Genomic DNA, 15620 nt, shown 5'->3' with positions numbered 1-15620 from the left:
ATGTAGAGAAAATATGATATATTTGTTTATTTATTTTTCATTATACTTGCATACAAGAATATTTTTTTTATATATATTTTTTAATGTGCACAAATTTTCTTTTCATTATTGTCTTTATCGTTAAATTTTGTACGATCGATGCTCGATAACTTTTATTGACCAGATAGTTTTAAAATGGACACGATACATGTATTTTGTCAGAATAGCTACATACATCACATAAACGATCAAAGGCTTACACGTCCATTTATAAACAGATAGATAGATAGATAGAGAGAGAGAGAGAGAGAGAGAGAGAGAGAGCAGGATTAAAAAATCCAGTGACATGGAACTTTTTGTGGCAGCGTCGACATGAAACCGGAAAAATGACACCAGAAGCAACGCATCACCACAAAATGTATCAATATTATCAAATTGCTTGATGGAATTTGATTCGATTGAATTGATTGCCATCATCGTTTAAAACGCATCACGAAATTGACTGTTCAATATATATGTGAGATCAGCATTTTATATAATCTGATCAATATTACCATAGTTTTCTCGGCCATAATTGCTGCGGAAACTGTTTCTTGCTATCTGAGAGAAATATGAAAATCACAAACTAATATAAATGTTTACAACAGTTGTTGAAATTACCTAAATATTCAAAATGACAGTCTAAAATAACAATAACATAATGATTAACAGAATTGTAATAATTAAGGTAATCGTGTTTGTAACTCTATACCATATGTACGTTTAATATTGCAATCTTGATGAATCAAAATAATGTAATAATTCATAATAAAATAAATAATGCTGAGAACTAGAGAATATGATTAATATTATTATATATCATTATCATATTTAAAGCATTGCATATTAGAATGACTAATATTTTGTATGCCTAAAAATAAATGCTTTACCGCTATGAATTTATCAGCTATTTTTTTTTAAAGTACTCGTAATTTATTTTGTAAATTATTTAAATAAATTCATAAATTAAAATAAAAATTCTGATAATATGAACGATAAATGTGATAAATTACTGATATAATTGTACATATCAAATATAATAAGAGAGGTTTGACATGTGCAAAGGCTACGAGTGGTTGAGAAGCGGAAGATGTGGGTAAATTGTGTATCGCATTTCGAGATAATGGAGATGATGATTGAAACTGCAACATCGTCCTTGCGATAGGGAGATGTAAGGATACACCCTCAGTCCGAGGGTTAACATCGATCCGACGAACTTCCACAAATCCATTTACGTTCCACATGTTTCCGGACGCTTGCCCAACTGGCTTCGGATTTATTAACCTAAATTACCGGAGGATGCGCTAACCAAACATTAAATAGAAGGACTGTATTGAAATACAAACGTAAATTGAAATTGATAAATTGAGATGTTGTAATTTTCTTTTTTTAATAAGATTCAGTATTATTTGCAACGACAAAGAAATCGCGAAGTAAGGTGGAAAAGAAATTTGTTAAATGAGTTTTCTAATTATTCTGCGTCTATATAGGTATAACGCGCGTTTAACACAGAAGCAACCGCGCATGACGAGTGGAGCTTTAGAAGTCGGAATGACACGTAAAAGCTCGTGAATGGGTCTCGAGAATAATCGATAATATGTACAGCAGCCTGGATATATCGATTCGCCCTTGGACCGTTCCCCGGGACAAATGGAATCCGCTTAGAACAAAAACCAGTTGCTCCGGAATAAATTGAAGAGATACGTACTCCTTCGACCGCCGGAACGCGAAATCGACGAACTTTCGTTGGAAAATGTGTCGAGGGTCCTCCAAGGGCTGGTCGCTTTTCGAGATGCGAGTTGAATAGATGAGTTTCGTTCCACGGTAATCTCGCACGTTGGAAGAGTGCTCGCATTAATGCACACGGTCCGAGGTAAAATTGTAAATCGAATAACATGAAACGTTATGGACGGGCATCGAGCTTAGTTGTTCGTTTTACGCCGTGAGGAGGACTCGATTTTACGAGGTAGTTCTCAATGAATGCCGTGGCGCACATCGACGAATATATTTCCGGAATTTCGATATTCATTCTGGAGCAATGACCAGCAAATATATAACACGTCACTTAAGTATTTCACACGTTGCGCTATCAGTTATTTTCAGTTGAGAGAAAAAGCATAAAAATAATTATGACATAAAAAAAATTAACAATACGTCATATGAGGAGGGATCAATTAATATGTAAGACGTATTAACAAAAATTATGCGAAATTCTGAATAGAAAATGCAAATAAATATGCAAAATTTGGTAGAAAAAGAGATTTTTCTAAAACGAGTAACATGTGGATAGTAGCTTAATAAAGTAAATTTCTCGTCATTCAATATATACGTTTATGTCATATAACATGACACGTTGTGACATTTTTGTTCTCGACTTCCGTGAAACTTGCATGAAATTTCTTGCCCGGCAAACTGTTGTTAACAATGATGACATATTGGAAAAAAAATAGCATAATAATCATACTCCGTACATTAGTCCGTTTATTCTTTTAATGCTACGAAACATGTGCTTTTTTCGGTAACATTATTATTAAGTAGCAAATATATATATAATGACAGCAATGAGCTTTATGACATTATATGTATGTTATTATCGGTTATTATGAAATATATATAACTGTATATTTATACATGGATGCATATTTTGCTTCGCAAGAAATATTTGCACAAACAACGCGAATGCCACCCTTTTCAAAAATATTTGAAAAATATTTTCATATGTTTCAAGTGTATTTCAATCGGCAGAATGCGTAGGTGCAACTCAAGGCAATCTTTTTACAAAGTAGCAATATAGTATAGATCTGAAAGGTTAGCTCATTTTTTTTCTTTTGTTTGTACAGCGTGCGCACGCCCGAGGGTTTTACATTAGAATCGCTATAATACCAACCAGATATTGGACAATTTCAAAATAACCCGCACTGTGGTAAAATATGATGAAATATGACTAGTCAGAAAGAAAATCTCCAAAGAGATGATTACTCGTGCGAGGTTTAAATTGCAAATAGCTACCAATAAAGGAGAAGGTCATGCACAATAAGATATGCGACTTTAGTCGCAACATTAGTCAGGTTTGGGTGCCCTGAAATTAATGGGTTTACCGTTCTATTTTATATCATGAAATATATCGTCGCGATGACACTACAGTTTCTACGTACGTCGAGAAATTTATGGAAAACGCAGCATCGTGATATATGCTTCTCATAACGCATAGACGGATGTCACAAAAATATGATATGCCGTAAAATTTTGTGAATGCTTCGTTAGATTTGATATATCAAAGTTTTTTTATTTTATTACCAGAACAAAGCAATTAATAATAAATATAATTAATATCATTGTTACACATGAGTATTTGTTAAAAAAATATTTCTCTCTTGCTTAACATTCTTGCACGTTTTTCTCTAATTTGCATTTTTTCCAGAAATTAATAATTTTAATTATCAGAAAGAATAGATTAAATTTAATTAGTTTGAGATTTCATTGAAAAAGATCTTATTAAAAATTTGTCCTCTTTACATTTTTCTACTTTGTAATATAATAATATTGTTGAATATATGCAAATGAGAACGAACGAGTAGAATAATAATGTATTACATTAAATTCAAATTATTTAAAACTCCGAGGCGTTCGTTGATTATAATTAAAGTGTCGGACTAACGTCATTCGAGTAAACACCTGCGCGCATTAACAATTATCGATTTTCGAGCGAGGCTACAGGATCCCCTATTCTTGACGCAACCTTCGCAGCCATCCATCCAGTAAAAATAATTACATAAAAATATAAGCCATGAGTGTTGGACTTTATTTTTAATTACGTACCATTTATTTTCGCGGTGATCGTGTTTCACAGAATCGTTTGCCGGAAAGTACGCAAATCCGATGAAAATAATGCGGCTCCGCAATATAATGGCAAATATTCGTGTCACATCCGCGATACGTCGTTTACATATCGATATACCCTCTCCCCCATAAGACCACGCCAATCGATCAAAGCGCCGCCCCATAAACGAGGCACCGAGTGGGCGATTAATATTTTATTAGCATCTCGTTAGCACGTTGTCCTGGGAAACGAGACGAATCATAAAATATACAAGATGCCGGGGACACAGCACCCGCGAATACAACGCGTTAACAACGAGTCATAAACAATACATGGCATCCCTTGACCTCTCTTGTACACGAGTTAGGGAGACATAGCGTATCGCGGCTTTTATTGTTTCGTCGGCGCACACCGCAAATCGAACGCACGCGCACACACGCGAACCGCCACAACAGGACAAAAGCTGATGCTTAACGTAGTTAACGGCTGACATCGCTAAACTTTAATCCGGGAGAATAACATCGACCCATTCGATGGTTTTGATTGTCAGCGCTCGACGGGGCGGTGCCTAGCCGGAGGCTTAATTACTCGCGGAAACTCGAGGGAAATTAGGATAGACTGATACGTGCAAGTAGTCTACCTGTCGGCAAGACAATAGCCTTCTTCGAAGATAATGCGAGATTGATTTCTATACGGTCGAAGGATGCATAAAGGGATCGAATAAGGTCAAAAATATATGTTTCGTATTTTTCTACCTTTTTTATATTTTCACGTGTCTATATTTCAAAATCAAATCAATATCTACATCCATATTTATAACTGTATGTTCTAGAAACAAATATCTATAATTGTTTATAGAATATCTATAACTGTTTGATCGTTAAAGATGCTATAAATAGAAGAAGAGAGAGAGAGAGACAACACGTTAAATTAATGCCAGTTCCGAAAAGCTTTACGAAATTTCTCTCAGACTTATTGACATTTGATACAAGCGTCATGACGCGTCAGTCTGAAAGTAAGGGCCGTTGAAGAGCAATCAGGTTTGCGCCGGATTTCATAGTGCGCAGTGCTTGTGACCGAATATCGACGTTTCGATAGATCATTCTATGTCGAATGTAGTAACGCACATTGAATATTTATGAATTCCAAATACGTTATTGATAGTAGGTCTACGTAAAGCGGAAGTTACGAGCAGAAAGAGCGATTCTTAGCAAAAAAATTATTAGAGGATTAGCAAAATATACGGATAGCAGTAGAGTAAACTTTGAAATGAGAATATATGTATTTTGCAAGATATAAATTATATTAATCAAATAAGATGTTTATTTATTGCGTGTAGAAACGTAAAGCATCTTGAAAAGAATAATCAAAATCATTGTAAAACTAATACTTTGCGAATTGTGATAAAATAAAAAATATATAATATTTACTCGGTATTTTGCAGTATAAAAAATGATGTATTATGTATATAATAATCAATTAAAATAAGAAATTTAAAAGGACTACATGTTATTGCAAATTGGATAGTGAATAGATTTATAAATGATGCTTCATTTTTTTTTTTTCAGACTGAACTTTGTTTCAGATTTGACTTCTTTGTTTTAGAATAACAAAACAATAAAAAATTTTGTACTGATGACAAGTCTCTCTTTTCAAGAATGACGATGTATACGAAGGATTAAATCGAGGAAATATGCTTAGCAGTCTTACACACACGAAATATCGCACGCATTTTCGCATTCAAACCTTACTCTCGTCCTTGCAAATCAAAAATCTTTCATAGCGAGGAATATTTTATATCGGAGATGTCACGTGTTCAATATCCACATCCTCCTTCGTGAACTTTGCATTTACAAGCAGGTCGCACGTGTGAGGCATATTCTCGGCCGCACTCGCCGCATCCTCATTTTGGATTCTAGTCCTGCTTCCGATTAGCATCGGTTTTTAAATGTCAAAAATTCAAGATGCTGCATTTATCCGTCAACATAACGACAATTGGTTCAGTGGCTCTATTTTTGCTCATGCGTAAAGTGAAAATTTCCATCTAAACTGCATGCTTATTCACGATGTCATGTATTTTACAATAATTGAAAACTCGAACAAGAATATGTGCACGTGAAGTCTTTGCATAAAGTAAATTTGCAAATTTCATTTTGCATATGCCATTTAAAATCGTTAACGTCACTTTTAATTTTCATTTTCATAATCAATATTCTTTTGAGAAATAAATTTTAAAAAACTATTTTAGACTTTTCCAACAATATATCGATAAAGCTACTCTATCTTATTTTCTTATATAAGTTCTCTGAATATTATTCAAAATATATCGAGTTATATTGTATACATATCTAGCCAATAAATTCAATTATATTTGTTAAGACTTAACGCTTTAAAAAATTGCTATTTTAGTATGTCCTTCGCTAGTACGACTTTTATACAACGATCTTCAGCGGATTAAACCCATGCCACAAGTGTCACCACTGATACTAACGCGGACCAACCGGTACACAGGGGTGGCATTTGGATACGAGCCATAATTCCGGCGAGAACACAATGTTATATATACGAAAAACAAGCCAGTGTGCGGCACGCGAATTCGATGTCGCGGAGAAATACGCATAATACAGATAATCGCTTAAACCAAGAGGATTTAAATGATTGCCGCGGACAGTCGGTTAGTCAGCATATATAGATACGAAATATCATTGCAAAGGATTATGAATTACTTTTTATTATATGAGAAATGTAAAACCACTTAAAATGGACGCTATAATACACAGAGATTTGGATTATTAATAAAATTTAACTTAAGTCATATTCTTTTTGTATCGTTTTAGCTTATAATTTTTTTTGCATCTTTTCAGCTTATAATAATCAAAATAAAGCTGTTTATTAATTAATATATACACAAAATTGTTATACATGATTAAAAATTTAATATTGCAATGTATATGTTATTTTATTAAATTATTTCAAATTTATCTTGAATATGATTATCAAATATATGTTAAACTACCGAAAAAGTTTTTAAATAATATGGAGATAATGATGGAAAATGATAGTTTTGTTTAGTTATTAAAAAAGTCATATAAAAGGTTTTCTAATTATAATTTTTAAATGTGCAATTATGAAACGTTCTACAATGTGTATAAATGAATACCTATATATAACTTTTGTTTAAACGACACAAAGTAATTTTTGTTTTAAATTTAGAAAGAAAATTATGAATTAACTTTAATATCTTACAAATAACAGCGAATTCTTGTAATAAGACTCGTGCGAAAATGACAAGTTTTCTTTACTAAAGATAGTAATTAGTTACCTAGCGACAGGTATTCCAATAGAATATTTTATTCGCGAGTCTCTTGCTTCAGTTATTTGACTCTCTTAAAAACAAACACGATAAAACTTGTCTTCTTCAATTGACTTTTGTCCGTACTGTTTTATTTATTCTCGGTTCTTACAAAATTTATCATATTTCTTTCTTTTACTGCAACAAGACAATTCTTTAATATATATATTTCTTCATTTTCTGTTAACTCGCGATTATCCAAGTTCACTTTGGTATATTTATTTGTTGCAACGCACGCATTAGAAGGACCTCGTTCCCCACACATATGGATCTATAGCAAATATCACGAGTATCATTTTATTCTAAATGAGTGAGGTGATGGACAATCCTAGCAAAGGCCATAATCCACGAGTGAACGGCGCAAAGAGGAAAGGAGAGAGCCGCGAGGGTCTTCCTAGCATGCAAGATGGTCGAATTTGATTTTCCAAATACACGTTCTGTACATATGTTCTGTATAACGATATCATGGCCGGGTACCCCTATCGCCCAGCGTTTAGTCCCGGATGGTCGCCATAGCAACAGGCACCCCCGAAAATCGCCCTTCTGTCTCTCTCCCTCTCTTCCTTTCTCTCCCTCTCCTTTTCTCCATCATCTGTGCGCCTTCACCTCTCTATAACTTCTCCGCGAGTCCACTGAAATTAGTCCGTGAAGGTAGGAGCGACGCAAAGAGCGGGAGATAAAGTGAAACCAATTAAGAGGAGGACTAAAGTGTACGGAAAAAAAGAGATATTTTAGAGGCAAGGAAAACGATGCTGAGGAAAAAAAAAAGAAAAAGAGAGGCAGAAAAATCGGATAGAGAAATCTGTCAACCTGCAACATCCCTCTCGATCTCACAAAACTGAACCAGAGGTTCTTTTATCGTGTTCCTTTTTCTCTTTGCCTAGATTTTCGCTCCATCTCGTACGTCCTCTCACACATTATTCTCTCTGTCATGCACACTCGAACTCATTTAGCTACACTCTTGTTCGATCTTACCTTCGACTCGACCTCATCCAGTCCGTCGAAGCACTAAAGACGAAGACGCTTTAACGCTCCGATTAAATCTGTAGCGTATCAATTTCACTCGATAATCTTAGAAAATCAACTACCCTAAATAATGACCTACTTAATTACGAAAGTATATATATATATATTTGACATTATTGTAAAGATAGGCATTATTTATAAATTTATACGTTTGACGTTAAGATTTCTTTGTTTTTACCGAAAAATATCAAGCGATGAATTTATATTTGTTGGTGAGCGGTGGAATATAACGATGAATTTATACTTATTAATTTAACATAAAATTTTAGTTTATTAATTTAAGATTATTTTGCTGTCGCTGAAGAAGGTCATAAAATTGATCGAAACGTTCGGTTAAAAGGTCGTTGGTTTAATGTATGAAATTTTATATAATGAAATATTAATGTAAACAGTAACAATGTTTAATGCTCTTAATAGCCTAATGTAATATCACTTTATATATATCGTATTGTTAGTATAGGTACTATTGCAAAATTTGAAGTAATATGAGTAATTAGATATAGAGTAAGATTAATTTAGTCTCATATGTTATCGTCATTCTATTTCAACACGAGAGCAAATATATGGTTTCATTAATATCAATTAATATTGAGTTTATTAATTAAAATTGATTAATACCTAAAACTCTTGCTTACTTTGCAAAATTAAGATTATAAAGAGGCTGCAATTAAACGAAATTAACATAAGTATCATTTTAATTAAAAATTGTAAGAGTGTAGATACAATATCGATGTATTCTCAGGCTTTTATCTCGTTTAAGAAGATAGAAAAATCAAGCTACCTCGTTCTCTTATTCAATTATTTCCTTGGCATTGCCGCGCGACTCTAAGTCTCGTTAGGTAGCGAAACGCTATTTCTCTCGTCGGACGTATTTACCTAAGAAGCGACTTTGCGAAAGCTGAACAAGGTGTTCTACTTATTTCAGTAGAAAATATTCTCGAGTAGGCCGCTGAATACAACAGGGGGAAAGAATTTTAGCTCTCTTTTTGCCCTTGACGATCGCCGTTGCCAAGGTAACTACAAGGGACGCAACATCTTATAGATAGACGAAAATTCCTATCACCAGTCGACGGCTAGCTTGTCATCGTCTGGATACCCTTGTAAAGTGCATTCCGCGAAATTTGATCTTCCGGCATCTTGATCCTTCGAGCTTTACCACCTCCCTCAATGTCAGAGGACGATGTAACGATGTTATCTTGTGTATCTTCTTGAGAAAACGGCGCCGAGAAATGATTGGATACCTCGAAAATTAATGATCGTGCGATGTCACTCATCTAATGTGATTAGACAGTCTCACGCGTGAGAAACAACATAAATCATTTATCCGAATAAACTTCACGTGGCAAAGCGCGATCCATTAGTCGATTATATTATAATTTCAAGCGTGGAGAGAAAATGCATACTTAACGAATTATATTGATTATATTGATTGTAAATTAATTATCGCGCGTTTTAATCATCCATTAGAAAAGATATCGCGCCAGGATAATCGTCGAAAATGAACGAAGGCGATTAATGAGCGGGAATATATATATATATATCGTTGCATTATTTTCAGTGGTGCGGTGCGCCGATTATTTATCAACGCGATGCTATACACCGCGGCTCGATTATAATCGATAAAAATTTGATGTGTATTTGCACACCGCTTAATCTTTGCCACGCAGCCATGATTTCGCTTGATTGACAGAGCAATTATTTTGTCTCGCAATCCCGACATTCAAATAATTTTCGCGCTGACAAAGCCAACTTGCGAACGATGAGTGAAAATCGAGAAACGATCGTCTGAATGACGTTTTAATTTCTTAACGGTCTGAATTCAGTTGAAAAAAAACTTGTCATTCGAATGAATGATTCAATTTATTCTCTTCCGGCTCAAATATCGTCGATATTATCATACGAACTGATCACGAACCTACATACATTATGTGTCGACATTGAAATTAAAAGGAGAGACTCTGGCTGCGCGTAATTAGTTACGTGAGCTTGGTCACCGGATCTAGCTCACCGAAGGGAAATATTTACTTAGAGGCGCTTTGTCAAGTATTTTACTCAACGTAAGAGGAAAGTTTTCGATCGACGTTAATAAGGCACGGACTTTAAAAGTCCACACTCGCAAAATTACATAAGACGAGCACTCATAAAACATTATTACGTTCCTTCTGGAAACTTTCTAACCGCAAGCTTTAATGCCTTTCTCATTATACTGTTTCTATATATATCGCACACTGTTAATTAACACATTTTCTATGTCGACTCAATCATCATCATCTCATAATTGCATGAGATTAAGTTTACTGTAAACAGAGCTTTTTAACATGTATGTCGAAGTACAAGCAACATAGAAATGTTTTCATTCTCTCTTTTTTGTAATGTTACGCATCGCTAAAACTTGATCTTATTAACTTTAATCGTTGTTATTATTTAATTTTATTTGTTTATTGTGTAGGATGCAATATTGTTCAAAAACAACGGTTCTTCGAGCGCCATTCCATGCACGTATCGGGCAGAAGAGTACGGGCTCGTCACGTGTAACGTGGATGCACGATATTGTTCGCATCGCAGGATAGATAGGTTACGCCAGCGTGTACGTATCCGATCCGGGCATATTTTCCCTGTAATCTTACCACAAGGGGGGCGTAAATGATCCGGAGAATCTTTTTGCTATCTCCATCTGATAGAGTATCCGCTCGTTTCTCTCGTGACTCTCCTCTATATTCCTTCTATATTCCCTCTGTCTACATTCCACGACTTTATAGTCTTCATCTACTCTCCCATCGCATAGGCGTTGCCGCGACACGAAGTCACCCGTATTCGTCAAGTACTAAAACTTCATTTGCATATACATATACACATCATAGTGTGTTCGCTATAAAGTTATATTAATGATGTTATACGCATACGCCTGTTGTGGAAATTTCATTGTTTCGGAAGAAATTAATTTGCATGCAAGAGAATCACCGCGATATAGTAATCTTAATACACTATAGATACAAATTTCATTACAGTATATAAGAAATAAAATTAAATTTTAAGTCTCAGGCTTGATATATATAATTATTATTCAAATGATCTCTTCAGATATTCATCAACTCGCGAAATATAGTTATCATGTGAAACAAAGAAGAAAAATAGTTGTTAATTATTTAATTTAAATAATAATAGTTTATTAAATATATCAAAAGCTGATAAAAAGAACTATATGTCAAAATCTACTCTGCAATTTTGAAATTGCGAATCTCACAGAGAAAATAAAATGTTAATATCTTTCAAGATCATATAAAAGTCTATAAAATTGTATTGTGAATTTCATTTTTGTTTAATTACACTTTTTAATCGTTTTACAAGATTATTGAATATTTGTAAGTTCTAGATATTTTTAATATACTATTTTTTGTTAATTGTTTAGAAATCATTAAGAATAAATAAAAATATAATTTTTAATGACAAAGAGCTAGATTTTGAGAAATCTAGATGGAAAAATTGACTATAAAATACGTTCTAGGAACTAATTTTATTGAATATCTCTGTATATTGTCTTAAATAAAATGAAGAATGACTTGAAAAGATACAACTTATTTAGACATATTATGATATTCATTATAACATTTCTATATCTTGTACATGTCATAAGATTTATACGCTTTAAAGTGTCGCCTCAAGAAACAGTGAGCTTTCAAAGAGAGCTTTCGTACCGTGTGGGATTCTTATGACTCATGGGAGAACCGTAACAAACTTTTCTCGTGGGCTGTACTCCCGGATGACACTCTCTCAATACAGATTCCTTTCGTAACACCATCGACCATTTTCCTCCCTTCCAAGCTCCTTTTACTAAGGAAGGGAGAAAGAGAGAGAGAGAAAGACAGACCGAGAGAGAAGAAATCGATAAGGGTGACTCTTTCCAAGAAAAAAATGTGTGTGTGTGTATATATATTTAAAAAAAATCAACATAATTTTCATAATCCTACTCGTTGGCCATCATCGCGAAACTTTCTGCAATAATTAAATTCACTTTTGTAAGCCCGCGGGAACTTGTCGCGCAAGTCTGCGCGCGAATATTATCCTTCGGGAAACATAAAGCTTCCCATAGCGGCACGCGTACACATTAAAGTAACAGAAGCAAACTGGTATCGTCGTGTAATATTTTCCGGAAAAGGACTTTTGCGAACGGAGCAGCAAGAAGGGAAATGAGCTGCCGCTGCCGACTGAGATCGCGAGAAAACTCGCGCGATGCATCTCCGATGTCGGAAAAATTATCGCGCTCGAGGGAGAACGGAAGGTTGGAAGGAAGGATGAAAGTCCGAAAAGAGTGTAAAGAATTCCTGGAATTGTGAAAGCTTCGCAACATTCTCAGAAGAAGTTGCACTTCGTGCAACGCACGTTAAAGAAATCTCGTCCCGATGTAATATCTTCTTTAATCATAGAAAAAGGAACGGCTATACATACAATGCGAGAACCAAATCCCTTTCTCCCGTTGTTACAGTTTCGTCGCTAAAATTACACCCGGAAAATTATTCACGCGCAGATGCGCCGCGATGGTAAGTGCAAGACGATATCGATAACGAGGAAAAAAGGGCCGAGAGATTAAACGCCATGTAATTACGCGACAAGGCTCGCCCGCGTTCGTAGGGATAGCAATTACCCTCCGGAGACAGGGGTGGCGTTTTCTTTGAACGGGGTGCGCGCGCGAGGAGAGAGATATATACGAAGCAGCTGCAGTTGCAGCCGGAACGAAATTGCCCCCGATTGCTTTCCCGTCAAGGAGCCCCTGTCGACGAAATATTTTTTTTATGTATCGCATTTCTCGTCCGCGCACATTTCGTTGTCAGGGTATTCCACTATCCGCCAACAAGAACACGTAACAAATCTACTGGGGTGAAATGGATGCCGCAAATTCAGTACAGTGGAAAATTAGAGACGAATGCGCATAAAATAGAATTTCACGCATTCTCACATACATATATACGTACTTATTTCTGAAATAGTTCACAGCTTGAAAAGTAGAAAAAATAGAAGATAGTAATATGCGATCGATAATTACCGATAACGCAGTTAATGGCTATTATCGCTTGCGTGAGAACATTATTATGGATTGTCATTGTAACGTGAATAATAGTGTGATTGTAGCATGAATAATATAATAGTATAAACTTTATGATATATAATAATATAATAGTATAAACTTTATGATATATAATGAAGTTGATAATTAGCGGGATTGATGATAATCGCGCGTAAAGTCTTATACGTAATCATAATCGATTTGGAAAAATAACAGCGGGATCATTAATCGGAGAGACGCATAAAGAGATAAATATGCGAAGCACAGCATGCGCAGAAAAATATATTATGCAAACAGCACGCGTGGCTGTAAGCAACATGGAAACGACGCTACTGCTCTTCGAGCTTTCGCAAAAAAAATTCACATTTTTTAACCGCTTTCATCCCCTCTTTCTTCTTTTCCTCGAATGCATGCGGTTGCATGCGAGTGTTGGTTTAAGCGTCATTTATTCCTTCCTCAGCGCTCGGATGTTCCAGCAGAAAAACCCATTTACCGATGCGCGTCCCGGCGGAAATGCATTGGCGTCCACGGACTGCTAAAATCGGATTTTATGGACTTTTGATCCGTGTTTGTTCGCTGAGTAAGAGAATACGCACGAGAATTCGAAATTACGTTGACGAAAACAGCTAATATATATATAAAATATATGTATGTGTATGTATATACGATAAAAAATATATATGTCAACTCGTGAAAAAACGCTAATCTTATTTTTATCCGTAAAAGAACAAAAAGTTTACGATTTGTTTACGTGAATTTGGGCATCCTTCCAGAAAGCACGCTCTCCGTTCGTTTATCGCTCTACGAAAAAAAAATCTGTCGATTGTGTGTCTTAATTAACTTTTTTTTCAGGAGCAAACATGTTGGTGTGCTCATGTGTATCTCATGTGCCGGCAGCATCGTTCTCTCGATTAGATTCTAATTTGACCAATTGATGCTGCTTTGTGAGATATTCAGTGAATATTCAGTTAGCGCGTGATGTCAAGAATAAATTCGATACACAGTGAACCTCGTTTCATCTCGTGATTTTGATCACGTCTCGCTAATGATGCAAAAAAAACAAGTTTCGCAAATTTTGCAAAAACATGCTTGTTTATGTGAGATTATTAAGATATAATTAACAGATCTGAAAAAGTAATGCGTTATTAACTCATTTATACTCGTATTGTTTATGTGTCTATTTTATCTCATTGCAAATTTTATATACACAGTATAAAAATTGAAAGCATCGGTCGCGTAATATACCTTTTGGAAGATATATTTTGACAATATTAAAAAGCGCCCGATATATATTTTTATCTAAAAAACATTTTCTAGTTATTAAATTGAATATTATGTATTATGGTAACACTTAACATCTCATAGTATATTTCCTCGTTATTGCACTTGTAAAGAGTCACCAAGCGTATATATTGATTAAAGAGTTAATGAGTATGATAAGAATCTTGTGTGATAAAAATATTATTAACGACGTGTCAAAAAGTATTTCTATAAGAGGCAGATTCTTTACTTAAGAAACATTGTAATATTTCACATCAAATATTTAATTGGCTTCTCGACAAAATAACCTTACGAATATTTGTGAATTTAAATTTTTACCTTATATTCATATTATATCTGTATATTTAAATAGTATAATAATTATAATTACAACAAAACAGAAAAAAGCACTATATATTTAATTGCGTTATTTTAATGAAGATATATACGACTGACAAAATTAAGGGAGCTGCCAAACTAGATTTTCTCATTTGAAATGGAAAATGGCCGCCAATTAAACTCCACCGCCAATCACTGCACGCCCAAGTAATTTATTATGGAAATTAATTCTCAATCACACGCACGAGATGAGCACGCATGAATTCTTTTTTCCATTAGCATCGTTTTCCTAACTCGAATGTAACTATCGAAAAGTCTCATTTTTATCGAACATCATGATACCTAATTGCACCTCGCTTTTTCAACGGACAGTTAATTAATGGGATGCGACACGCCACGATATTGCGTTAACCTTTATGTTTCAGTTTGCTGACCACTCCCAGATATAATACATTTTTATGTAATAGAAATTTGATGGATGTTTTTTTACACGCGCATGTGTGTATGTGTATGTATATGAGTGTACGCGCATAAGCAAGTACAAATATTATTTTTTCCTTTTATATTGCAATACTAATTAAAAAAGATAACGAACAAGAGAAGAAAGAAAAGAAGTGTAACATGTGACTACGAAAAATATGTATGAATATAAAGAAAGAATTATTCTCAAAATTATACTGACTTAATATATTGTTTAAAGTTCAACCATTTTTTTGTTTATAGTTCAAATGCATAATTGTTGT

General features: G+C 34.5%; 1 protein-coding gene across 6 annotated transcripts in view; it reads right to left on the bottom strand.

The window, feature by feature from the left end:
- nAChRalpha6 (nicotinic acetylcholine receptor alpha6) overlaps nt 1-15620 on the bottom strand; it is a 226627-nt gene that overhangs the window by 193949 nt on the left and 17058 nt on the right. The gene's annotated exons all lie outside the window — the stretch shown is intronic.

The sequence above is a fragment of the Nylanderia fulva genome, unplaced genomic scaffold (assembly GCF_048542155.1).
Source record: "Nylanderia fulva isolate GAGA-0341 unplaced genomic scaffold, ASM4854215v1 Scaffold45, whole genome shotgun sequence".
Lineage (NCBI taxonomy): Eukaryota > Metazoa > Arthropoda > Insecta > Hymenoptera > Formicidae > Nylanderia > Nylanderia fulva.
Note: the sequence above shows the minus strand (reverse complement) of the source record. Positions and strands in the feature narration are given on the sequence as shown.